The sequence below is a fragment of the Onychomys torridus genome, chromosome X (assembly GCF_903995425.1).
Source record: "Onychomys torridus chromosome X, mOncTor1.1, whole genome shotgun sequence".
Taxonomy (NCBI): domain Eukaryota; kingdom Metazoa; phylum Chordata; class Mammalia; order Rodentia; family Cricetidae; genus Onychomys; species Onychomys torridus.
The window spans coordinates 1,261,642-1,288,587 of NC_050466.1; positions in this window are offsets into that span (position 1 = coordinate 1,261,642).

Below are 26,946 nucleotides of genomic sequence, written 5' to 3' on the forward strand. Positions count from 1 at the left end.
GTCCATTTATTAACCAATGGGAACAACACATATTCATGCACAGAAAGACATCCCCCAGCACTCCCCCTTTTCTATCTAATCAAAAGGAAGGTTTTAGCTTTAATATAGTAAAATTATATATAACAAATAGTTATCACTAGAATAGAAAATCATTTTTTACCTTGTTTCAGTGACACAAAACCAATTATTTATTTTCACAGCTGTAAACAATTCACTAAGCTCATGGATCTCTGTTATTAAATTAAGTAGAATATTTTACATTAATTGTCAGCAGAGAATAATGGTACATGAACATGAGAATATAAATTCTCTTTAGAATACTGATTTAATTTCCTTAGGTTATCTAGTTATTAAATCACTGGATCACATCATGTTCATACTTTTAATTTTCAGAAAACTTTCTTAACTGTTTTCTAATTTACTGCTGATCTCATGTACCTTCTCAGTACCCATGTGTAAGGCTTCTCTTTTCTGTACACACTGAGAAACATTTTTTTCTTATCATTTTTAAAAACATAATTTATTAATTGACTCTTTGGGAATTTCACATCATGCATCCCAATTCTCCTCACCTCCCAGGCCCTCCGTACCCTTCCCTCTCCCTGGAGTGCCCCCAACAAAGATTAAAAACAAACAAAACAAGCAAACAAATAAACACAATGAGAAAAAGAATAAAAACAACAACAATTTTTTAAAAACCCTTCTTCACTCCTCAATCTTTCCTGCCTCTCCAATACCTCTTCATTGCGAGCATGGTGCATCACACCTATCAGCTTTACTTACAAATGTTCATTATAATGGGTCACTAGTCTGGTTCAAGGCCTCTGGTTTCTGGTACACCAACATCACTCACCAGAACTCCATTCAGGCATACTGCAGCCTCCCAAGTCATGGATATCTTGAAGCCATCATTCCACAGGACCAGTCCCTTCATGAGCTCCAACAGGTCCTAGATGGGGTAGATGTTATGATGGGCCACCCCCAGGCCCGGCTGTGGGCCTGGGTGGTAGTTGAGCTGGTCAGTCTAGGCCACAGGGACCACCCACAAACCCATGCCATCAGCACAGTTCTTCCTCCCCCATGGTGAGCAGCAGGCCATCTCTCCCAAGGTGGGGGCAGCTCTCCCATAAGAGTCAGGGCCAGCTCTCTTGCTACAGTGTCCAGTGAGGAACAGGGCCAGCTTTCCCAGGGCCAGCAAAAGTCGTTTCAGCATGGCCCTCTGATTCCAGGGGCTCCCATGGCCCCCTGAGGTGACCCAGGCCACAGACATCAACACAGACCATGCCATGGCCCTCAGCAGCAGCTTGGGCCTGAATGACATCCTGGCTCTGGGTGGAAGGAAGCACAGGCCACTCAGATCAGGGTGGCTGTGGTGGCACAGCTCCAAGACACCATCAGCGCCACAGGTTTCAGCCCCAACCACAGGCTTCCCTGTAATTTTTGGTGGCAACACAGACCACAGGCATGGTCCTCAGCAGCAGCCATATGTGCATGCCACCATTGCCTCGGGGGGTAGTGTAGGCCACTCAAATCAGCACAGCCCCAGTGGCAGCATGGCCCTCGGACACTAATTTGGCACTGGACCTTGGGTATCCATGTGGCCTTTGATGGTAACAGGAACCTTGGGCATCAACATTGACCCTGGCTGCAGTAGAGTCATGGACCCAGACACAGTCCTCAGCTGGAGCTCTGGCCCAGATGTCGCCACAGCTTTGGGTAGCAGCCAGGCCACTCAAATCTTCATGGCCTGGCTGCAGCATGTCCCTTAGCCACCAATATGGACTCAGATGGCTGACCTGACCCCAGCATCCACATGGCCCTCAGTGGAAACATGAGCCAAGGACTTCAACTCTTCACTATATAGACATATATCAAAATATCATGTTGTTCTTAAGTATATACAAGGTTTTGTAGAGATATTCACTTTTCACCAAATAAAAATCATGATGAGAATTTGAAATGCCTGTTGAAAGGAATGACACATTATTGCTGAAGAACACAATTTGAGCAAAGTTGAGTTCCACTACTTTAAAAAGAAACCTAACTTACATCACATGGGAACGTTGCCTTTCTGTGGGTTGTTCAATGGTGGCCAAAGGCTAACTGCAAGCTCTGATCAAAACACCCCTCCTTCCGGGTAGTGTGAGATGCCATGCTCTGTCTGTCACCTTTAGGTCTCAGTCCCTCCTGGAGCAGCTCACTCTCCTTAACTGAGTACAGACGTAGCATGTCTTTGAATGCTCATCCCCCCCACAAGCTATTCATTTCCGATCTTAAAGGGATAATTAATGGAATTCACCTCCTTCAGCACTGAGTTGATTGTATTTTTGCTTAGGAAATAAATTTGGGGAAAGGCCACCAATGAAGAATCTTCTTAACTTTAAAATGCCTTGGGTTAAATGTGAATAAAACAAAATGCTTAAGAACTATACAGTCTGCCCTGATATCTTTCATTTATCAGTTTGGTAAATGTGAAAGAGCAGACTAAACTCGTTAGTACATAGAACAAATGACTTCTAATTGAGAAAAATCCTCATTTGAGCTAAGCTTAAAAGGATATTGTTACAAAGACTTACAAATGACTATATATTTAAAGACTTATCTTCTAGAAAAGTAGGTAAGAGTAAAAAGAGGCAGAGAAAACTAATGAGATTGTGAATAAATCCAATAATGCTTTCTATTTTGGACAGGATTTGGTCATGTTCCCACATGCTGGTAGCTATTTTCTTTATCAAATAAGCTTGTCATAAGACTCAAACAATTAATAAAAATATTTTATGAACAATTCTATATTTCATGAAGTAAACCTGGTATGGAAGCAATCTCAGAGTCTTCTGGACCTTGCTGGAATGATACTCAAGAACTCATATCTGCCACATTCTACAACTAATGTTCCTCTCTGTTCAGTGAAAGGGGTACAGTGTGTACAGTAAATAGGTTACCCTCTGCCTTCATCCAAATTCTGAGAACAAGGTGTGCACAACACTCTTCACATCTGGTACTCAAACAGCCCACCAACCCAACCTCTTCCAATTGGGTCTTGATGCTCACAGAACGAAGTTCTAAGTCATTATATATGATTTGTCTTCTTTGGATGTCTCTGGCTCAGACTCTTGACAGCTTCCACACTCATCCCAGGCTCAAGCTCACTCCACAAATGAAAATCCTACAGCCTTGTTGCTCTGTGATTTCTCTATCTGAAAAGGTCTCCTTCACTTAGGTTTCCCCCACTTAGCTAAATCCACTTTATACTATGGTTTTAACTCCTTCACAAATAGTCCTTCATAATGCTAATAATACTGTATGCAATTCTGATGTGCTGTTTATACTTCCTGTCTCTTCCCTTAGACTGTAGGCTTTTAGAGGGCAGAAACTAATTTGTACCACTAGTACTTAGGACAGTGGTCCTAGCTCCTCTGAAAGACCAATAATAAATATTTCAGAACTACAGGCTTCCTAAAGCCTTTCTTATGGGTTTTAAGTTTTGGAGGCAAATTCACACGGCTTTATTCTTGTCAATAAATTTTATCAAATGTTACAGTTTATGTTTGATTCCAAGTTTCTCCTCTTTCTCTCTCTCTCCCTCCCTCCCTTCCTCCTCTCTCAACCTCTTCCTCTTTCTCTAGCTTGTCCATACCTCTGTACCCATGGTACAGCTTATCTTCCATAGCAAAATAACTTCCAAATGTGTATCTTCAGTTTCTGGAAATTATGAATAGAGGAGCAATGAACATGGATGAGCAAGTGTCTATGTAGTAACATGTAGACTCTTAGTATATGTTCAAGAGAAGTATAGCTGAATCTTATGTTAAATCGATTTGCAGCTTCCTAAGAACCTCCACAGTGATTTCCATAGTGGCCGTACAATTTTGCACTCCCACCAGCATTAAGTAAGTGGTACCGTTTTCCTGCATCCTCAAGAGCATGTGCTGTCTTTGTTTCATTGATTCTAGCCATTCTGACTGGGGTAAGATGAAATCTCAAAGTAGTTTTCATTTGCAATTCCTCAATGGCTATGGGTATTGAACATTTTAAAAGTGTTCCTCAAACATTTGTGTTCCATCTTCTGAGAATTCAGTTTAATTATACCCTGTTTTTAAATGGGATATATGTTTTCTTGATGTCCAGTTTTTTAGTTCTTTGCATATTCTAGATTCTATCATGCAGATGTTTTCTCATTCTGTAGTCTGCCACTTTGTTTGAATGATGGTGTCCTATGCCTCACAGAATCCTTTTAGCTTCATAAAGGCTCATTTATTGATTGTTGATCTTAGTGCCTATTCAATTGGTGTTCAGTTCACAAAGTCCTTTCCTTAGACAATGAGTTTAAGACACTCTTTTGTTAGGTTCAAGATATCCGGTCTTACATTGTGGGACTCGATCCATTTGGAGTTGAGTTTTGTACAGGGTGATAGATAGGGATCTATTTTCATTCTTCTACAGGCAGCCATCTAGTTTGACAAGCACCATTTGGTGTAGATGCTGTCTTCTTTTCAGTGTTTGCTTTTGGCTTCTTTGTAAAAAATCAGGTGTCCATAGGTTTGTGGAGTTATGTTCAGATTTTCAAGTCTATCCCATTGATCCACATGTGTGTTTGTATGCCAATAGCTCTGTAGTACATCTTGAAATTGGGGTGGTGATACCTCTAGCAGCTCTTCTATTATTCAGGATTGTTTTAGCTATTATGGACTTTTTGTGTTTCCATATGAAGTTTTAAGAATATTTTTCACTCTCTGTGAAGAACTATGTTGGAATTTTGATGGGAATTTCATTAAATCTATAGATTTCTCTTGGTAGGATGGTCATTTTCATATTAATCCTACCAACCCACAAGCACAGGAAATCTTTCCATCTTCTGATGTCTTCTTCAATTTCTTCCATCAATGTCTTAAAGTGTTGATTATATAAGTATTTCATTTGCGTGGTTAGAGTTAGTCCAAAATACTATTATTTTTATTTTGTCCTTTTAATTTTTTAAATTATAATTTAATTACAGTAGCTCTCCCTTCTCTTTCTTCCCTCCAAGATCCCCCATATAACCTTCACTGCTCTCCTTGAAATTCAGTCTCTTTTTTAATAACTGTTATTGCATGTATATATGCACATATATTTCTAATTATAACCTGTTCAGTCATATATATATATATATATATATATATATATATATATATGCATATATATAATTTCCCTAATTTATTTCTTAGTGTATATATAAGAAGGCTAGTAATTTTTGTGTATAAGTTTTATATCTTCTTACTTTGCTGAAAGTGTTTAGCAGGTGCAGAAGTTTCCTGGTTTAGTGAGGGAGTCACTAATGTATAAAATCATACCAAGCAAGCATACTTTGACTTCTTCCTTTTCTATTTATATTCCTCTGGTCTCCTCCGGTTGTCTAATTGCTCTAGCCAAGACTTCAAGAACTATATGGAGAGAGTGAACAATCTTGTCTTGTTCCTAATTTAGTGGAATTGCTTTGAGTTTCTCTCCGTTTAGGTTTATGATGACTACAGGCTTGCTGTAGACTAACTTCATTATGTTGAGGTATGTCCCTTGTATCCCTAGTCTCGCTAGGACTTTTATCATGAAGGGGTGTTGGATGATGTGAGATGATCACACATTTTTCTTTTTAGTCTATTGGCATCACCATGTTTAGCTATAATTTTCTTTTTCTAAATAATTGAGTCTTTTTTGAGTGGTTTCTGTATCAGGGTAATAGTAGCTTCACAAAAAAAGAACTTAGAAATGTCTCTTCCATTTATTTTTGTGGAGTAATTTGAGGAGGATTGGCATTAGTGTCTCTTTGTAGGTCTGGTAGAATTCTATATCAAACCATCTGGTATTTGTAGGGGTCCCTGCAAATGCCAGGGTCAGTCTGTGGGAGGCAAGAAGGAAATCCAATTCAACACTATGCCCTTGCTAGTGCTGGATCAAACTTCTAGAGTCTGACACCAGGCAGTTTATATTTTAGGCATTTAAATACTGTACAGTTTCAGAAAAAAAAAAAAACTTTCTGGTAACAATTATCTCAGTCTCATGGGAACAATAAAGCTTAAGGCAAAATGCATGTGACCTCTTCCATAAAGAGCCTAGGGTCTGGTGTGGTTTCTGTCATACAGATAATGTAGTGGTCACCAAGCTATAAAGTACATGTGACATCATGTGTGAGGATGTGTTCTAATGACTCAGAAGCAATGCTCAAGATAAAGGTCTAGGGAGTAGGAGTCTGGGATAAATGTAACAGTCTAGGGCAGCAGTTCTCTCTCAACCTGTGGTTCAAGACCCCTTTGGGGTCGAACAGTGCTTTCACATGGGGTTACCTAAGATGATCAGAAAACACAGAGATTTACATTACGGTTCATAGGAGTAGCAAAATTATAGTTATGAAGTAGCAACAAAAATAATTTTATGGCCAGGCAGTAGTGGCACACACCTTTAATCCCAGCACTCAGAAGGCAGAGCCAGGCAGATCTCTGTGAGTTCAAGGCCAGCCTGGTCTACAGAGCGAGATCCAGGACAGGCATCAAAACTACACAGAGAAACCCTGTCTCGAAAAACCAACAAAATAATAGTATAATAATAATAATAATAATAATAATAATAATTTTATGGTTGAGGGTCACCACAACATGAGGAACTGTAATAAAGGGTCCCAGCAATAGGAAAATTGAGAACCACTAGCCTAGGTGATTGGGTACATGTAATGTTTTGATTATTATGTATCATTGGGAGTTTCTTTTTTGGTTCCATCTATTTGGTGTTTTGTATGCCTCCTGTACCTTGATACGCATCTCTTTCTTTAGATAGAATAAATTTTCTTCTATTATTTTCTTTAAAATATTTTCTGTGCCTTTGATCTGGGTTTCTTTTTTTTCCTTGTATACCTCTTATTTTTAGGTTTGATCTCTTCATAGTGTCCCAGATTTCCTGGATGTTTTGTGCCAGGAGTTTTTTCAGATTTGATGTTTTCTTGGACTGAGCTATCCATTTCTTCTACCTTGTCTTTGATGCCTGAGATTCTCTCTTCCATTTCGTTCAGTCTGTTGGCAAGACTTGCCTCTGAGCTTTTGGTTCCACTTTCTGAGTTTTTCATTATGAATTTTATTTCAGTTTGGCTTTTCTTGAGTGATTTTATTATTTTTTTAAATTCGACTCTCATTTCTTGAATTGTTTTCATTATTCATCCAGTTGCTTGTATTTTTATGATTTTCATGAAGCTATTTGTTTATATCCTTTAAGGTCCTTGAACATATTCATAATTATAACTTTGAAATTCTTGTCTTATGCTTCAGCTAACCTGCCTTTCACAGGACATGTTACAATAGGCTTCAGGGGGGGCACACTGCCTTGGTTACTCATGGGGTGTTTTTGTACCGGCATCTAGGCCTCTGGAATTATGAGGTTTGAGGTGTTTCTTAGAGTAGCTACTTGGCCATGGCCTTTGTTGAGTGGGTATGTCATTCTTTGTTTGCTGTTACTTCAGTGTGGGTTCTAGCCCAATGTGGCAGCTGTGGGGGTCCCTGGTAGAACATGGTTCTGTAGGTAGATGGAGAGTCACAAAAGAATAGAGATGGGCTAGGGGGAATGGCTGAATCCTAGACAAGTGTAATGGGTGTGGGGTCCCTGGTAGAGAGCAGTTTTGAGTCCTAGACAAGTGTGGCAGCTATGAGGTCTCTGGTAAAGAACTTATCTGGTGTGTTTTTGTGCCAGCATCTAGGCATTTGACATTATAAGGCCAAGTCCCAAGGGAACGGAGGTGACCTGGGAGGAGGGGCTGAGGTTGGTGGGCAGTTGCAGGTCTAAGAGTAGTCTGGGGAGACCAGGATGGAAAAGGGGGAAGAAGGCACAGTTAGCCTACCTGAGTTCCAGCCAAGCGTGATGGCTATAGGAGGTCCCTACAGAGAGCAGGTCTCACAGCAAACATTTTTGGTTTTGTTTTTTGGTTGTTTGTTTTTTTTTTTTTTTTTTTTTTTTTTTTGTGTGTGTGTGTGTGTGTGTGTGGTGTGTGTGTGTGTGTGTGTGTGTGTGTGTGTGTGTGTGTGTGTGTGTCTTAATTTTACACAACAGCCATGGGTTCCCCTGTCCTACCCCCTCCCGTCCCTGCTCCCACCTTCCCTCCAGCCCCTCCTCTCCAGTCCCATCATACTCTAGGGCCAAGAATCCCCTGGGGTTTCATTTAAACCTGTTGGATTTAGTACAGGCAGGTCCAGTTCCCTCCTTCCAGGCTGAGCAGAGTGCTGTGGATATCACTCTGTATAAATAAAATGCTGATTGGCCAGTAGCCAGGCAGGAAGGATAGGGTAGGCGGGACAAGGAAGAAGAGGAGGCTGGGAACAGGAAGGCTGGGGACAGACACTGCCAGCTGCTGCCATGAGAAGCAACATGTAAAGACACTGGTAAGCCACAAGCCATGTGGCAAAGTATAGACTAACAGAAATGGGTTAATTTAAGAGAGAAGAAGTAGATAATAAGAAGCCTGCCACAGCCATACAGTTTGTAAGCAATATAAGTTTCTGTGTGTTTACTTGTTTGGGTCTGAGTGACTGTGGGACTGGCGGGTAAGAGAGATTTGTCCTGACTGGGCCAGGCAGGAAAACACTAACTATACAGCACAGTGTCCCTGTGTAAGCCCAAGGTTCCAAACAGCCAGCTCATGCACTAAGGACACGTCCTGGTCCCACAGCCTGGGTGCCTCCCAAACAGTTCAAGCTATTAAATTGTCTCACTTATCCAGAGGTCCTGATCTAGCTGGGGGCTCCACATCCTTTGGTTAATAATTCATGTGCTTCCATTCATTTGGCTATTTGTCCCTGTGCTTTTCCAATCTTGGTCTCAACAATTCATGCTCTTACAGTCCCTCCTCTTTCTCGACAATTGGACTCCTGGAGCTCTACCTGGAGCCTGGCTGAGGATCTCTGCATCCACTTCCATCAGGTATTGGATGAGAGTTCCAGCACGACCGTTAGGGTGTTTGGCCATCTGATCACCAGACTAGGTCAGATCAGGCTTTCTCTTGACCATTGCCAGCAGTCTATAGAGGATGTATCATTGTGGATTTCTGGGGACCTCTCCAGCACTCTGCCTATTCCTGTTCTCATGTGGTCATCATTTATCATGGTCTGTTATTCCTTGTTCTCCCTTGTTATCCCTTGTTCTTGATCCAGCTGGGATCTCCCCACACTTAAGTCCAAGTGGATCAAAGACCTCAACATTAATCCAGTTACTCTGAACCTGATAGAAGAGAAAGTAGGAAGTAGTCTTGAACGCATTGGCACAGGAGATCACTTTCTAAATATAACACAGTAGCACAGACACTGAGAGAAACAATCAATCAGTGGGACCTGTTGAAACTGAGAAGCTTTTGTAGAGCAAAGGACATGGTCAAAAAGACAAAGCAACAGCCTACAAAATGGGAAAAGGTCTTCACCAACCCCACATCTGACAGAGGGCTGATATCCAGAATATATAAAGAACTCAAGAAATTAGACATCAGAATGCCCAACAGTCCAATGAAGAAATGGGCTATAGAACTAAACAGAGAATTCTCCACAGAGGAAGTTCAAATGTCTGAAAGACATTTAAGGAATTGCTCAACATCCCTAATTATCCAGGAAATGCAAATCAAAACGACTCTGAGATACCACCTTACACCTGTCAGAATGGCTAAGATCAAAAACACTGAAGACAGTTTATGCTGGAGAGGATGTGGAGCAAGGGGAACTCTCCTCCACTGCTGGTGGGAATGCAAGCTTGTACAGCCACTTTGGAAATCAAGATGGCACTTCCTTAGAAAATTGAGAATCCATCTCCCCCAAGACCCAGCTGTATCACTCTTGGGCATATACCCAGGGAATGCTCAATCATACCACAAGGGCATTTGCTCAGCTATGTTCATATCAGCATTATTTGTAATAGCCAGAACCTGGAAACAACCTAGATGCCCTTCAACTGAAGAATGGATAAAGAAAATATGGTACATATACACAATGGAGTACTACTCAGCAGAGAAAAACAATGACATCATGAGGTTTGCAGGCAAATGGATGGATCTAGAAAAAATCTTCTTGAGTGAGGTAACCCAGACTCAGAAGGACAAACATGGTATGTACTCACTCATAGTAGGATACTAGATGTAAAACAAAGATGACTAGACTGCTACACAACTCCAGAGAGACTACCTAGAAAACGGAACCCTAGGAAAGACACAGGGATAGCCCAATGACAGAGAAATGGATGAGATTTACATGAACAACCTGGATGACAGTGGGAGTAATGAAGAGCAAGGTTTGAGGGAAAGAAAGCTTATGGGAGCAGGAGATCCCAGCTGGAACATTTTTGTTTTTTTAAAGAAAGTCGACATCTTTTTTTTTTTTTTTTTTTTTTCAGACAGGCTTTCTTTGTGTAGCTTTGCACCTTTCCTGGAACTTATTTGGTAGCCCAGGCTGGCCTCGAACTTACAGAGATCCGCATGCCTCTGCCTCCTGAGTGCTGGGATTACAGGTATGCGCCACCACTGCCCGGCCCAACATCATCTTAAAACCTCTGTTTTCTTTTTTTAGTGTTTTTTTCAAACTTTGAGGAAAACTTGGACATTGGTGTGCTCTATTATATACTTGTAGATTTTCCTCTTTCTGAGCCTATTAAAAATTAAATTATTTTTTTTAAAACCGGACACTTTAAATGTCAGTAAATGTAAGATTCCAGGCACAGGTTGGATGAGTCTCAGTAATACTGTCATCATGATCTTGTGTTGGGAGCATAGCACGAAGGTCCTTGTGCCCACAAATCTACAGAGAAATCAGGAATGCTAAGCATATAGGATTGCCTTTCCAATGGGAAAGATGTAAAACCTGTTCTTCCAGTTGGAGGTAATTAACAGCCTGGTGATATGCGTTATCTGTTGGGTCAGGTCATATATAGCTCCTACAACCAAGACTGCAGGTAGCTAGTAATCTAAATAACCCTTACGGCCAGGGGCTCCCCAAGCCTCCACAACCAGGACTGGAGATAACTAATCATCTAAATTACCCTCACATTATCTGCATAGCCAGAGGCTCCCCCAAGTCCCCACAACCAGAACCAGAGGTAGATAATAGCCCACATGACCTCTACACTATCTGTATGACTAAGACCAGGCCAGACCCTTCCCCAGGCCCTTAAGCTAATACGGGTAGCCTATCTCTAGAGCCCATCTTCTGGGATGAAATGACAGACCCTGAGTTGAGTTTCTATGTAATCATGCCACCTTGTGCACTGGGGATTGCGCTACACCAGGAAACGTTTTTCAAAATTATACTGGATTTATTAAATATGCTGCCAATAAACCACCTGGCAGGCATCAGACTTCCCAAAGTCTTGATATAGGTTGACAAAATCCATCTGAACTGAGTTTTCCTTCTCACCTCCTTGTACTTTGTTCCCCTGCCACGACTACCTGCAGGGTCCTCCTTAGTCTTGGTCATGGCTGGACTCTCATCTACAAGATTTAAGATTCCACTCCAGGCTGGGTCTAGTGGTAGGCTAAGATGAATTCCAACAGTGCAAAACCCACAATTACTTCTGTACCAATCTAATATTGCTGCCGTGTGCTTTCAGAATTCTGATGGCAAGTTGCTTTTTCCAAGCCAGCAATAAGGTAGGAGGGGAGAGGCAGAGATAGAGGGACAACATCTGTATCCAGCTAACAAGAAGCGGCCTTCTATAGTATAATCAAGAACATGAAACCCATCACCTTTGCCACATTCTGTTGGTTAGAAACACCCATAGGTCCCACTCCCACTCAAGAGGAAAGGGATTACACAGACATGTGGATACCAGGATATGAAAATCATAAGAGCATATCAGAAGTAGATAAACATTTGAAATCACAGCAAGATACTAATAATAACAATAACCAATTTATTCGTAAAATGTCCGTAGCCAGTTTTTAAAGTTTAGCATGACCATCTAAGAACAATATTCTGAAAATTGTCACACTGCTTACCATTTCCCACTCATAGCATGTGAGTTTTATGTTGTTGCTGTGTTTTGGAGACCGAGTCTGACTCTGTAGTCTTGGCTGGCCTGAAATCCATAAAATTTACCTTCCCTTGTCTCTGGAGCACTGGGATTAAAGGTGTGTGCCACTATGCCCAGCTCATTCCTATCATGTTATAGTCACACATTTATATTTCTTTGTAAGGCTCATTCCTATCATGTTATAGTCACACATTTATATTTCTTTGTATGGCTGCTTTGTTAATAATAGGTTGGTACAGAAGTAATTGTGGTTTTTGCATTGTAAAAATTCATTTGATTTGATGTTGCTTCATAGATGGACATGGTTCTGTTATACATCATTTTAATGCACATTTTTCACTTCAGGGTTTTTGCTAGTGACTTATTATTTGCTATGTATTTTAAATTTATTTTATACTGTGGAAATGATGTTAGTCAAAAGCTAATCCAAGCAATGTCTTATTTTATTACAAAATGTGTAATGGCACAGGCAAGTCAGTAGCATCGAGACTTCATTTGTCCCAGGGACTGCTAGAGAGAATACAGTGCAGTACTAGGCCAGGAAGTCCGAAACTGAAATGAGACCTTGGAAGACGAGGAGCCCAGCGGCCACCATCACAGGTTGACAGCCCATCCACTTAAAATTACAGGAGAATCTGCCAAAGAATCCAATGCCAGAATTCAACTTCAATAACTTAAGGGTCAAAGTGGAAAGGTGAAAAAGCTTGATGAGGAGGTGACTCATAAGCTGCTTGAAAATACACTCAAAAAATCATTTGAACTCTTGTCCTGAACTGCCATCTTCTCATAGTCATTGCAACAATGAGTCACACACTTCTTGATCAGATTGTGATCGAGCATGTGACAAAAAGTGGCTTGTATGCACCAACTGCCCAAATTGCACTAAAAGGAAAAAAAAATGTCATGGTCATTGTTTGGTGGTTCACTATTCATCTGACCCACTACAGCTTTCTGAATCCTGGAGTACTCATGACCTGTGAGAAATGTGCTGGGAAGATCTGTGAGACCCACAACTCTTGCACTTGGTGTTGGACAGTAGAATGCATCCACCTCTCCATGATGACACTGGCTAAATTTCACACAACCAACACTTCAAAGGGTGAGTCAACTGGGCTAAGAAACTTTGCCTTATCCGTTGTTATACCTGCCAAGTAACTACGTGTTATTTAAACACCTCAAAAACCTTTGCAGTCAAAACACTTCCATGACCATCAGGATGTAGAAAGATGCATTCCAAGAGTTGGTCAAATCCCCCTAAGCATAGATCTTTTATACTGCAGGGGTAAGCAAGCTGATTTCCAATTATTCTGTTTTGATTAATAAGTACATATTTAGTCTAATTATAATGATTTTAAAATCATAGTCTGATTGCAAATCCTTTTGCACAAACCTCATATTTGAGTCTTTTGTTGAACTGTAATCTCCCGGGGAACAGGAGTCTATGCCTAATTTTGTTCATTGTACTGTCTTTTGTATGTCAGGGTTCATGGCGTCCATGTCTCATTTGGTACTGTTCATAACAGGACACATGGGAAGGGAAATTTTTAATGTAAGTACCTCCCACCAAAATCTGCATCCGGAGTTAATAGCACTAAAATACTCTTGCAGAGTACCCGTTTGCTTCCCAGCAAACAGGTTCAGTGGCTCTCAATGTTTCAATGACTTATAACTCCAGCCCCAGGAGATCTGATACCTCTGGCTTTTGCTGGTCCCTACACTCATGTGCATATACCCCCCACACACAAACAGACACATGATGTAAAAATATTAAAAATAAAATATTTAAAAAAAAACTGTCAAACTAATTTTGTCAGCAGATGGTAAGAGACAGATTTATGAAGAGAGGATTTAATTTTAAAATTGTTTATTATTATGGAAACATGTGAAACAACAATAGAGGACATATGAAGTGTAACACAGTACATCCAACCCATTCAAAGAAAATGGACGCCACTCTTTTCTCTGTTAAGTGTTTAATCTGTCTAGGGACATAGAAAAGAAATGAGACTGTTGCCAAAGCAATACCACATGCATTTCAAAGTAATGCAGTAAATGTAAAACCAGTTGTGCAGAGCCAAGTAAAGTCCTGCATATCTTCAAAGTAGAATGTCTGAAGTGATGGTTTGAAATTTTTGAGAAGCCTGGTCCTTGAAGCAATAACATCAGTGTCAAGTGCTAGTTTTTGATTCTCAACCCAGAATCAAACTACAGGAGCAAAGTCCAGCATTCTATTTTTAAAAAAAACCTTCAATACAATTGTAAGGCACACTCAAATCAAACTTCAAGACACACTTATTATTATTATTATTATTATTATTATTATTATTATTATTATTTACATTTTTATGGAAGCCTCCTCTTGGTTGTTTTGGTGTCCAACCACTAGGTGGCAACCTTTGTCTTACATCCCTGAGGTTGACCAATGTTTCCAGTGGGTGTGTCTAGTGGTCTAGCCATCTAAATAATTGATGTGATGTTAGGATGTGAAAGGAGGAAGTGGGGGAGGAAGAAAAGCAATGGCATAAGGGTAGGTACAGTAGGGTGCTCATTGTAGCTGTACTTGAACACAACAAACTGTCTAGGGAGACTTCATAGCATCACTTCATTCTGGGTACAAAACAATGTGAAGCAATGTTTAGCGAGTGGTGTGCAGCCAGCCACATCTGTGCTCTTCTTGCTTGTACTCTCTAGCCATCACCCAAAGACAGCTACCTTCCTCTCCATTATCTTCCTTCTTTCCACCCTCCTAAGATCAGGATTTCCTTCTCCAGTTCTCATCCATCAGTAGTTGCCCGTTCTTCCAGCCCTTCCACAGCTGTCATTGAAATTCTTGCACAGTACAAGTTCAAGCTATGAAAATAGCAGAAAATCTTTGTCACGCCACTTACTTGAATATTTCCTTCCAATCTTTCCTTAATTGAGATCTCATTTTCCCCCTGAAGATTCTGCTTTCCATATAGCCTTTTCTGAGGAAATCTGCCCACTTTCTCCTTTCTTATAAATTACTGGGTTTGGATAGGAAACCCAGAGATGGATGTCTAAAGAGAGGATAATTTTTCTCTCATCTCTGGCAATGGATTCATGGAGAACTGCCCCCAGCTTAGCTTCTCCATTCCTTTGTATACCTCAGTTCTTCATGGCAGCAGGTGACATCCCTGACCACACAGGAGATAGTTTCAATGCTTAGAGGGAAACAAGGAGATCATTTTGGACTCGTTTAATCTCTTTCTTCTTCCCAGCTCTCGAAAGAATTTCTTATCCTGGCTTTTAGGCTATATCTTTTAGTGTTTGTTTTATTGTGGTTGTTATAAACATCCATATTTAACTAACCATATTATTTATTACATTTATTAATATCAATGTTTTCAACTTATCAATATACATAATTGAATTTTTTCATGTCCCTTGGGATCTGCCACAATGCCCCTATTGTTTTCTATCTTGTTCATGTTTAAAATGTTTAATTATGGATTAATATGGGTACACACCTTTTGCTCTGTTATTCTTGGTGTCCCTTTAATTTTTCAGTTTGGCAAGAAGATATCCACAACCTACTCATGCGCATACACATATATATGTATATATAATGCTTACCCTTACTCTCCGTGTCTCATGTATCATCTGTTTATGTTTTATCATTTAATGATCTCTTCCATAATTATATTCAGTGAGGGACTGGTGTGGCAAACCTTCTGAGACATTCTATATCCCAGCATTTTTTTTTCTGGAGCTGAGGACCGAACCCAGGGCCTTGGGCTTGCTAGGCAAGCACTCTACCACTGAGTTAAATCCCCAACCCCCATATTTTTATTACTCTGATACATTAAATGAAAAAAAAAACAAATAAATGCCTTTGAAATTGTAGGCTCAAACTCATTAAGCACAACAGGTCCCGATCTCCACAAATATTATTCCATTATACTATTGTATTCACTAATGTACATAAGACATCTGTTATCAATTTAATTCTTTCCTTTGTAGAGATTGATTTTTCTATATGGGAGATCTGTGAAAATTGTCTTTAGGCTGATTTTGTTAAATTCTATGATGTTGTTCTTTCCTCTTTCTGTGTCTGTCTCTCTCTGCCTTTGCCTCTCTGCCTCTCTTCGTGTGTGTGTGTGTGTGTGTGTGTGTGTGTGTGTGTGTGTACCTGAGTTTTCAATATATTACTTTTTTACTATATAGTCATCATTTTCCTGTAACTAACTGTATAGCTCAGACTGGCCTCCATCTGGTGATCCTCCTAACTCTGCCTCCTACACTCAGAGACTACAGGTGTATGCCACCAGGATGAAATACTATATCTCTCTTCATCTATATCAGCTTCAATATATTTGAGGAGCAAAGAAAGGATAGGGTCAGGTACCACAGGACATGCTAGTCATTCCCACTTGCTTCTGCTATGATCAAGACTTTCTACTGATACTCTCTGAACAAAGCAGCACTGAGAGATATCATTGTCTCCAGGATGGAATAACCAGCTTTGACATTGGGAAGAAGCAAATACCTAATGATCAGGGTTGGTCTCATCTAGATTTGTTTTTGTTTGTTTGCAATCTTTTGTTTTGTTTTGAGATAGGGCCTCATTGTGTGGCCTATGGTGGCCCTGAACTTGCCTCTATATCAAAAGTGTTATAGGCATATGTCATCATACTCCCTTATTTTTTAACAACTTCTCCCTCAAACAAGCATGGATATCTTGTGGTCCTGATATACTCTGACAAACGCACAAACACACTGGAGTGGAGGATGTTTCTGCTGACTGCTGCCTTAAGACGGTAGGTAACATAGGTAGGTACTCAAAGAAGAGACAAGAACAAAATGCAAAACGTTTCCTAAAACTTATCCCCATCTGTGATGCCTCAGCACTTACATTCATTATAAAACCTGCTTACCTACCCAGAGTAGGGCTATCACAAAGGATAGCCTCTTGTCTCAGCAATGCTGAGCCATCTTTTCACATGTCAGCTTCCTGGTAATGCCTGTTCAAGTCTCCACTGTAATAGCCAAGGCCCTCCAATTCCTCTCAGTGGGCTGAGAAAGAGCACGGTCTCCAAGGAGACTGACAGTCCTCCAATACAACACAGTGAGAACCAGACCCCCAGTGTTGCGCTACACTGCAGCCCTGCAAGGTGTTTGAGTCTTGCATAAAAGGAAAACGAAGACAAATAAAACAAAACCAAAAGAGAAAATGAAATACCAATCTCTGTATTGAGTGAAATTATCCCATAGAGATTAAGTAGAAATCAAGATATTCCAAGAAAACCTGTTGTCAGAACATCTTTGCTACTGCTAAAGTCTCTGAAACGTAAAAGACAAGAGAGAGGATCTAGGACTACTGGGAAGGAAGAATGAATAAGGAAATACAAAATCTTGGAAAAACTGATAGACTTCATCTTTCATTCCTAAGTTATAGTTGATATCTGAAATAAAAGTAATAATACTTCATAATATAGCTCTTACTGTGTACAGAGGAAAAAATTATGTTATAAATGGGGGCAAGTACTTTAAAGGGAGATAAACACCTCACTCAAACTGGCAAAGTGGTATAATTATTGTAGACTTTGATTATATGTGTGTATAATATAATGCTTACAGCAATGACTACATTTTTATGAAGACACAGACTCAAGAATTCAAAATAATTTCTGTAAATAAACTACTTCTAAAGAGATGGAGCATGACTCTCTCCTCTTTAACCATGACTTCGTCACAGACAGTATTATATAGAAAGTAATAGAAAGAGAGGGTCATTACAGCGAAGAAACCAGAAAAATACTACTAAAGTCAAGTAATCAAGATTACTATAAACTGAAAAATCATCTTGATAGTACCCATGAGAATCTTTGATTACCTCCAGAGTCGTCTCCAAAAACCAGTAGCTCACATAATCATCAGGAAGACATCAAATAAATCCCAGTTGAGAGGCCTTCTATAAAAACACCTGACCAGCACTCCACAAAACTGTCAACATACTAAAAACAAGGCAAATGGAAGAAACATTTGAACCAACAGTATCATACAGTATCATATCATAAAAGGCCAGATGCTTGGTCTACCTAATAGCAGAAACTGTCTCTTCTCCCAGAAGCTATCGATAGCCAATAGCCCCTAAACTTTATGCTGACCTCCACTCTCCATGCTGGGACTTTGCCTGGCTTGAGCTTGTACAGGTCTTATGTCACATCTGCTGGGAGTTTGTATGTACAGCTTCCCTACTGTATCCAGAAGGCCACAAGTACAACAGTATATGAGCATCACAAATTGGACTTAATGGGTTTCTCAAAAAAGACACAAAGTTGAGTGGGGAGGAAGGGAGAGTGCATCTGGGAGGAACTTGGGAAAAGGGAGAATATGACTCAAACTACAGTGTACAAAATTTTGAAAGAACTTGTAGTTGGAGTTTTCCTGCCTGACCCACAGGACAAATCTCTCTCACCCGCCAGGCCCATAGACACTCAGAACCAACCAAGAAAGCACACAGAAACTTACATTGTTTACAAACTGTATGGCTGTGGCAGGCTTCTTGTTATCTACTTCTTCTCTCTTAAATTAGCCCATTTCTGTAAATCTATACTTGCCACGTGACTCGTGGCTTACCATTACCTTACATCCTTCTTGCCATGGCGGTGGCTGGCGGTGTCTTTCCCTTCCTGTTCCCAGCCTCCTACTCTTCTTTATCCTGCCTACCCTATCCTTCCTGCCTGGCTACTGGCCAATCAGCACTTTATTTATTTTAACCAATCAGAGCAACACATTTGACATACAGAACATCCCACAGCTCTTCCCCTTTTCTTTTTTTTTTTAAGCAAGGTTTTAACTTTTATATAGTAAAATTTCAGACAATAAAACAATTATCAAGCAAAAATTACAGTTACAATATTAAAGAAGATATCCTATTTTATATTTGTGAGTCTAAGGTTTTATATCTAACTTATCTTTTATCATAACTGAGGAAATTATAACTATCTAGTCTTCAACCATATCAAAGGCCTCAGAAAGATATAATATTACCTGAGAACTGGGAGAAGGATGCAAGCATTTTTTGGGAGTCTTGCAAGAGTAGACAGAGACAGCTGGCAGCCTGGACAGTCACCTAATGTTCCTTGTAAAGTCGGGCATTTGTCTTCAGCCCACAGGGCTAGAGTCTCTCGGTCACTTTTTTCAGTGTCCTGTAGAATGTCTGGCAGTTTCCTCTGCAAAGCAGGAACGTGAAGGACTATTTTGTCAAGCAAAGTTTAGTGGTCACCTTTCTATGGGTCCTGCATGTCCAGTCGATCAAGCAGTCCAGGCAAGAACAGTTTCTTGCCCAAATGGCTATTTTTGCCAAGGTGAAGATAAACTCCATATGAAGTGTCTTCAATGCCCATCCTCCTCTCTGAAGTAAATTGGTGCTGCCAGGAGCAGAAATGTCTCACTATCCAGAAAGTCTAAATTTTGAAAATAGTTTAAATGCCATATTCTGTAGACCTTTGAAGTGTTTGAAGATTACCTGTCTATCTGCAATATCTCTGTGTATACCTAGAAGACTTAACTAACATGGCTATGAGTATGATTATCATAGATGACCAGTTATTAATCTATTTTTAATTATTCATTACAATTTTAAATGAGCTGTACAAACATAATACCTTAAACAAGAGTAGAAATATACAAACAGTATAACAAAATTAACTTTAAGTTTGTATCAATAGACTAAAATCTATACCAATGTAAAACATTTTGAACAAGTTGTTACTCTTTAGAAGTAAGTTCCTTAATCTACCCTTTCAGACTATTATATCTATATCATATCCCCTTTTCTTCTTTAGAAAAAGATCGCATTTATAATCAACCTGCTTTAAATAAAAATATTGGTTTTTTTTTTTCTGTCCCACACCAAAGGGCTCTTCTGATTTGGGATACAAAAATCTCTTAACCTTTTTTTTTTTAACAATGTGCTTGGGTTTAGAGAAGGAGTGAGCCAATTCCATCTCTAAAGCCAGCTGGGAATTTGGGTGTAGTTTTTCTTACTACTTCCTGCTGGAGGGGGGAGCTGTATCTTATGGGGACATAAAGAAAATTTTAGGATTATGGAGTAGTCCATGAGGGTAACCCTCAGAGCCAGTTGCCTTGAAACCATTCTGGATGTTGGATCATCTCCTCCATGGTGTCATTGGAGACCTTTCAGGTGGTCTTGGTTGATCAAACCTGATGTATCTTAATCTGGAACAAATCCACAGCCTCTGGCTTTCTGTGGAAACAAAAGCAGAGACTCTTTTCCAAAGCAACATATCCTTATATCCAAATTTTGAAGTCAAGGTACCTTTAAAATTTACATATTTGTTTAACTCAACAGCTTTTACGATCAAATCTTTTTTGTAGTTAAAAATTCCAAAGACAACATAAACCAGATTCTCTGTGTAATATCCATCTTTGTAAGACTGAAGCGCCGCTGTGGCTGCTGGCTCCGCCCACCTCAGCTTCCCAATATGGCGGTGGTACAGTTTACCACCAGCTCTGGGTCTGGAGCCATGTGTACCATCAACTATCAGAAGCAGTTCTATCAAAACAGCGCATAGCCCAGAAACCTTTGTTGTTTTTTGTTTTTGTTTTTGTTTTTGTTTTTTTAACTAGAAAAGGCTAAATCCACCACGCAGCAGAGAAAAGTGCCGCTTGTAGATTCCTCATTCCCGCCACACTGCAGGTCAGACGCATACTCCAGGAACCCGCCATAGTTGCTCAAACTGGCAGGCTGCCGCTAACTTGTGAGAGACAACTAGGAAGCTGTTTTTAGCTCCGTCTTAGAATCTTTTTTCTCAGGTTTTAGGTGGAAACTCTTGCCAACACTTTGGGCGCCATTTGTAGTTGGAGTTTTCCTGCCTGGCCCACAGTCAGGACAAATCTCTCTCACCCGCCAGGCCCATAGACACTCAGAACCAACCAAGAAAGCACACAGAAACTTACATTGTTTACAAACTGTATGGCCGTGGCAGGCTTCTTGTTATCTACTTCTTCTCTCTTAAATTAGCCCATTTCTGTAAATCTGTACTTGCCACGTGACTCGTGGCTTACCATTACCTTACATCCTTCTTGCCATGGCGGTGGCTGGCGGTGTCTTTGCCAGCCTTCCTGTTCCCAGCCTCCTCCTCTTCCTTGTCCTGCCTACCCTATCCTTCCTGCCTGGCTACTGGCCAATCAGCACTTTATTTATTTTAACCAATCAGAGCAACACATTTGACATACAGAACATTCCACAGCAAGAACTAATAAAAACGAAGAGAAAAAAAGCCGGATGTTGGGGCATGCGTCTGAAATCCAAATATACCTATGGTGAATGGGAGACAGAGCCAGAACAATTGCCTTAAAGCTCTAGGGCCAGCTAGCCTGGGGTTCATACCAGTACAAAAGGAAAAAGAGACCCGCCTCAAGAAGGTGAAAGAAAAGAACTTAACTCTTCAAAGTTGCCCCTTGACCTCCATGTGTGTACAGTGGTACACAGTGGCGCAGAATCACACACACACACACACACACACACACATACACACACACACACACACACACACACACACACACACAAATAAATAAGATTTCTCTATTGAAAAAATTAGCAGCTTACAGAGAAGTGGTGACAAAATGGGATCCTTGAACAGGAAATGACTCTAATTAACAAGCCAAGAAAATGTGAGTAATTAAGAATTTTAGTAATGTGCTAATATTAGGTTGTTCATGATAATGTATTTATCTCACTAATATAAAGTATGAGCAATGAGGTAATTGACTATGATGTGTGAACTCTTTATCATATATTTATTTTTTAGCAAATTGAAAATCATTCTAAAGGTAAAGATTATTTAAAAAGTACAGGTCATTGATACAGTACAAAAATGGTCAATAACATTAGGAATTGAGGAAATGAAAATTAAAACCACAATACAATACTACTGTCCTCAATTTTAAATGAACAATACCCCATGCTTGCAAGGATTCACGGCAGGTAGGACCAAAAACTGGTGCAGTAGCTCAGAAAACAGTTTGGCAATTTCTTTGAAAGATAAAGATATATACTTACCATATGATCTTATAATGCCTCTTCTGATAATTACTAAGGTAAAATAAAACTTAAGTTCAAAGAAAAATGTAAGCACAAATATTTACTGTAGATTTATTCACGATTTCTCAAAACTGTAAACAATGACAGTGTCCCTCACAGAATGGATGGATAAACAGGTGAGTATACCCATATATTGAGATACCACTTACTCATCATTAAAAAAGAAAGAACTATTGATGCATGCAAATGAAATGGATCTCAAATGAATTATGTTAAGTAAAAAGAGCTTTAGACTATGGCCCTAATTGTGTGACATTCTGAAAAAAACAAGCTCTAAAGATAGAGGCCAAGTCAGTCAGTGACACTGCTTACAGGTTGGGGAGGAAAGTCCGACTACAAAGATGATATTGGTGGGCATTTGGGAAAGTGATGTAATTATTATATATCTTGATTACAGTGGTGGTTGGACAATGTTATTCATTTGCCAATAAAGAACTATATACCAAAGAACATAAAATGTAAAAATCAGCTCTGCTTATGTGTTCTGTCAATATCGAAAATAAGATTTTTTGTTCGTTTGTTTTTTGTTTGTTGAAGACAGGGTTTCTCTGTGTAACAGCCCTGGCTGTCCTGCAACTCACTTTGTAGACCAGGCTGGCCTTGAACTCACAGAGAACTGCCTGCCTCTGCCTCCCAAATGCTGGGATTAAAGGGGTGTGCCACCACTGTGAAAATAAGGTTCTTAAGAGGCATTGCAAGGCATCTGAATTGGTTACTTTTCTCGGTGCTGTGATGATGACAATAGCAACTTGAAGGCACAAAATGTTTATCTGGGATCACAGTTTGCAGTTCTAATCCATTGTATTGGGGAAGGCATGGCAGCAAGCGGCTGGTCACATGACTTCCCCAGTAAGGAAACAGAGATAATTGCTGGTTCTTATCTAATTTTCTCCTCCCTTTTAAGCCCAGAATTCCCCACATAGAATGGTTCTGCCCACATTTATGGTGAGTTTTCTCACTTCATTTAACCTTATCAAGAATCTCCCTTATATATGCATCTAGAAGTTTGTTTCTGTGGTAATGGTATAGCTCATTAATTTGACAATTGAGTTTAACCATCATAACACCACTCCTTGCCACCTTGATACTCAAATATATCACTTTAAATTCATAACTGTTTTAGGAATAGAAATGATAGAATGAATGTATATAAATATATTTAATATGTATATATACATATCTGTCTGGGATTTATTAGACTTGTGGTCTGGATAGTCCAATAATGGCTGTCTCCTGACAGAAAGATAAAGAATACAGTAGTTGTTCAGTACACAAGATTGAATGTCTCAGAAGTCCTAGTCTGGTACTGGAGTACTAGGGAATTCCTAGGGAGCTGTTGGTCTTCAGTTTAACTCAGAATCCCAAAGGAATAGGTTCTAGTACTAGCAGATGAACGCATCAGTAGCAGGGTAGATGAATGTATCAGCAAGATTTTGGACAAGAAATCAAAAATCAAATCGTCCATCTTCCAAGCCCTTTCATGTATGATGCCACCAGAAGGTGAGGCCTTATGATGGGTCTTCCCACTTCACATGATCCATCTGTTTGGGGTGGAGTTAATTAAAGATGTAGTCAAGTGGACAGCAAGCTTAACCATCACTGTCACCTTCTGCCTCTTTTCCTCCTTGGTTTATGGTCATCTCATAACACCAACTCTTTTCAGTCCAACCTCAGAAGTCTCTGGAGTCTTTAAAAGAGTTTCCGCACTATTTCAAACCCTAAGTTCAGAGTCTTTTTGGAGACACAAGCTGTCCCTTAACTGTGGACTCCCATATCATCTAAACACAAGTGACATACTCGCAACACTTAATGGTACCGGTTAAATACTCTATTTCCAGAAGGGAGAAGGGGGAATAACAAGGAAAGGTCAGACAAGAATGAAGCCTATCAAATCAAACACTCAATTCTATAAATGCCTGGCCCCTTCCTATCTCAATGGAAACAACTGGGATTCTAAGGGACTAGGGAACAGCACTTCTCCACCTCTGCTGCTTGAAGCATGAACCGCTCTCTTGAGTAAACTCTGCTGCAGTATGCAGCTTGACTTGGCAAATATCCCATGGATTCTCAATTGCAAACTAGGCTTTGCCTTCATATCTTTGTGAAACGGTCTCTCAGGGGCTCCTTGCAGTCTCCAATCCTGCCACGCATTGCCTAGCCTGTGTTGCTCCCTGAAACTGTGGTACAAGATTCCACAACTTCCTCAGTTTTATATCATTCATGCCTTCAAAACAAGCATCGTATGAAAAATTGTTTTCCTGAGCCCCATTTTAATGTTTTCTGTAAATGACTGTAACTGTTAAAAGCATGCTGTTTAATTGGGCCCTTCTGTTATGCCTTACTGCATTGATGAGAAGAGTATCTCCCTAGAAGCCTATCTTTGGAAGCCACTAAGTATGTCTTCTTAGCCTGCATGAATTAAACATTTCATGGACAGTTTGATGAAGCTACATAGCAACTGTAGCTCCATGCTTTGAAAGTAGAATTCTGGTTCCAAATAACACCAATACAGCCATGTTGTTTCAAACAGCTCGCTCTGGTCCTTTTCCAAATGCAGATTTCAGTGAATTATAGAGGAATAAGCATGTGGTTATTTTCACCTAGAATAGAGGGACACACATTCCCTGGTGTCTCAGAAAAGTCTTGTGAATGGTGCAAGAACAAATTGTATTTAAATAAAGGACTGTACAGCAATTGGTGGAATCACAGTCATTCATAGAGAACTGTGACAAGAGTGGTCAAGAACAGTCCTACACTAGCATGCAGAGCTGTGCTATGATTGGCAGAAGCACACCCATCTTTTGCATGAAGGGCTGTGCTCTGATTGATGCAGGACATCCCTTAAACTGTATCTAGTTTTGCCATGATTGGTACACAGTATTTCATTTGCATGAAGGGCTACACTTTGATTGGTGGGATCTCAATCCATCATTTGCATGAAGGGTTGTGATCTGACTGGTACAGTGACAGTTCTTAGTTTACAGTAAGCTCTTCATAGTTGGTGAAGTTACAATCCTTAATTTGCATATAGGACTGTGCCTTGATTGGTAGGATCACATTCCATCATTTGTATTAAGGATTGTGCTCTGATAGGTGCAGGGACACTCCCTAATTTGAATCAAACTCTACCATGATTGGTAGGGTAAAAATCCTTTATATGTATGAAGGATTGTGCCTTGATTGGTGGGATCAAGTCCCACAATTTACATAAAAGGCTTACTCTGATTGGTGCAGGAATCTCCCTTAAAATACATGAAGCTCTGTCATAATTGGTGCAGTCACAATCCTTCATTTTCATGAAGGGCTGTGACTTGATTGTTGGGATCACTATCTTTCATATGCATGTTGGGTTGTGCCATGATTGGTTTAGGCACATACATCATTTAAATGGTGGGCTGTTCTGTGATTAGTGTAGGCATAATATGTCATTTGCATGAAAGGGTATGCTGTGGTTAATAAGAACATAATCCTACATACGCATGATACGAGGAACATGCCTGACTCCATTTTAAGGCAGGAGCCATTATGCTGTATTTTAAAAAATAAGTTTCTATTTACTGTGAAAGCTGGGTTGCTTTGTTTCCTGGAACCTGACCTTTCCCAACCCATGATCTCGATTTGTTTTTCAGAATACCCTGACACTGACCCTCCCTAATCCCAGTTTTTTATTTTGTATTTCCTTATTGCTCATTGTCTCCCTTCTATAAAACTACTCGTGATTTTACTCTTTAAAGGGGGCACAAGAGGTGGATTCCGGACTGCTCTCTTTAACCTGGTCTGCACCCTAATAAAAATCAAGCTTGCTTCAAATTCAGCTCAAACTGTGGTAGTGGTCTTACTCTTGCCATTGGGATGATTCTTATCCCAATGGGCCATAGCTCTGATTCTGATAGGCGTAGTCCTTCATTTATTATTATTACTGAAGTGTTATCATATGATTGGTAAAACAATCCTTCATTTATATCAAGATATGGATATTGTTGTAGGCACAATCCTGCATTTGCCTGAAGTGCTATGCCATGACTGGTAGAAAAACACAATTTTACTCATGTGAAAGGTTTGATGTGATAGGCACGAGCATAATCCTTTATTTGCATGAAGGCTAGGCCGTAATTGTAGCAGCACAATCCTTCACTTTCATGGAAAGCTATTCTGTGGCTGGTGAAAGCACAATCTTTCATTTGCGTGAAGGGATGAGAAATGATTGGAGAACACTATCACTCATTTGCAGAAAGGGCTGTTTCATGATTCATCCACACACAGCTCTTCATTCACATGAAAGGCAGTACCTTGATTGCTGCAAACACCCTTGCCACACATTAACCTCTGTATGTGTAAGTAGTCTGTTGAGCTCACTTTTTGAGTCAGCCAAGAGATACCCACACACGCTGTTTTCAGGCATTGTTCCATTAATCTTATTTAAAGGCTTCCTACCCGTTTTCTAATCTTTATCATTAGTATTGTGGTGCACTCACTGGAAGATTTTCCAGAAGTTGTCAGACCTTAAGCTCTGAGGATCCTGTCACCCTAGGCCTGAGATCTATAACACTGTCTGCACTAGGAACTGAGGATCATAATAACTGAGGTCTATTCAGGAGACGTGATACTATCAGGTGTTGCCTGGTGCTGCTGATCATGGCTGCTTGAAGCCAATGATCGCAATAGTTTCTAAGCGCCAGGGCTTCTGGTAATTAAATCTCATAGCAATAAGCCTTTAACCTGGATGTCAGTACCTAATGTCATAAATCTCTGACTTCCATTAGACGGGGACAATAAGGCACCAACTTTTGGGGCTTGAAACTTTAAGTATCTTGGGATACTTGATGTGTATCTGCGAG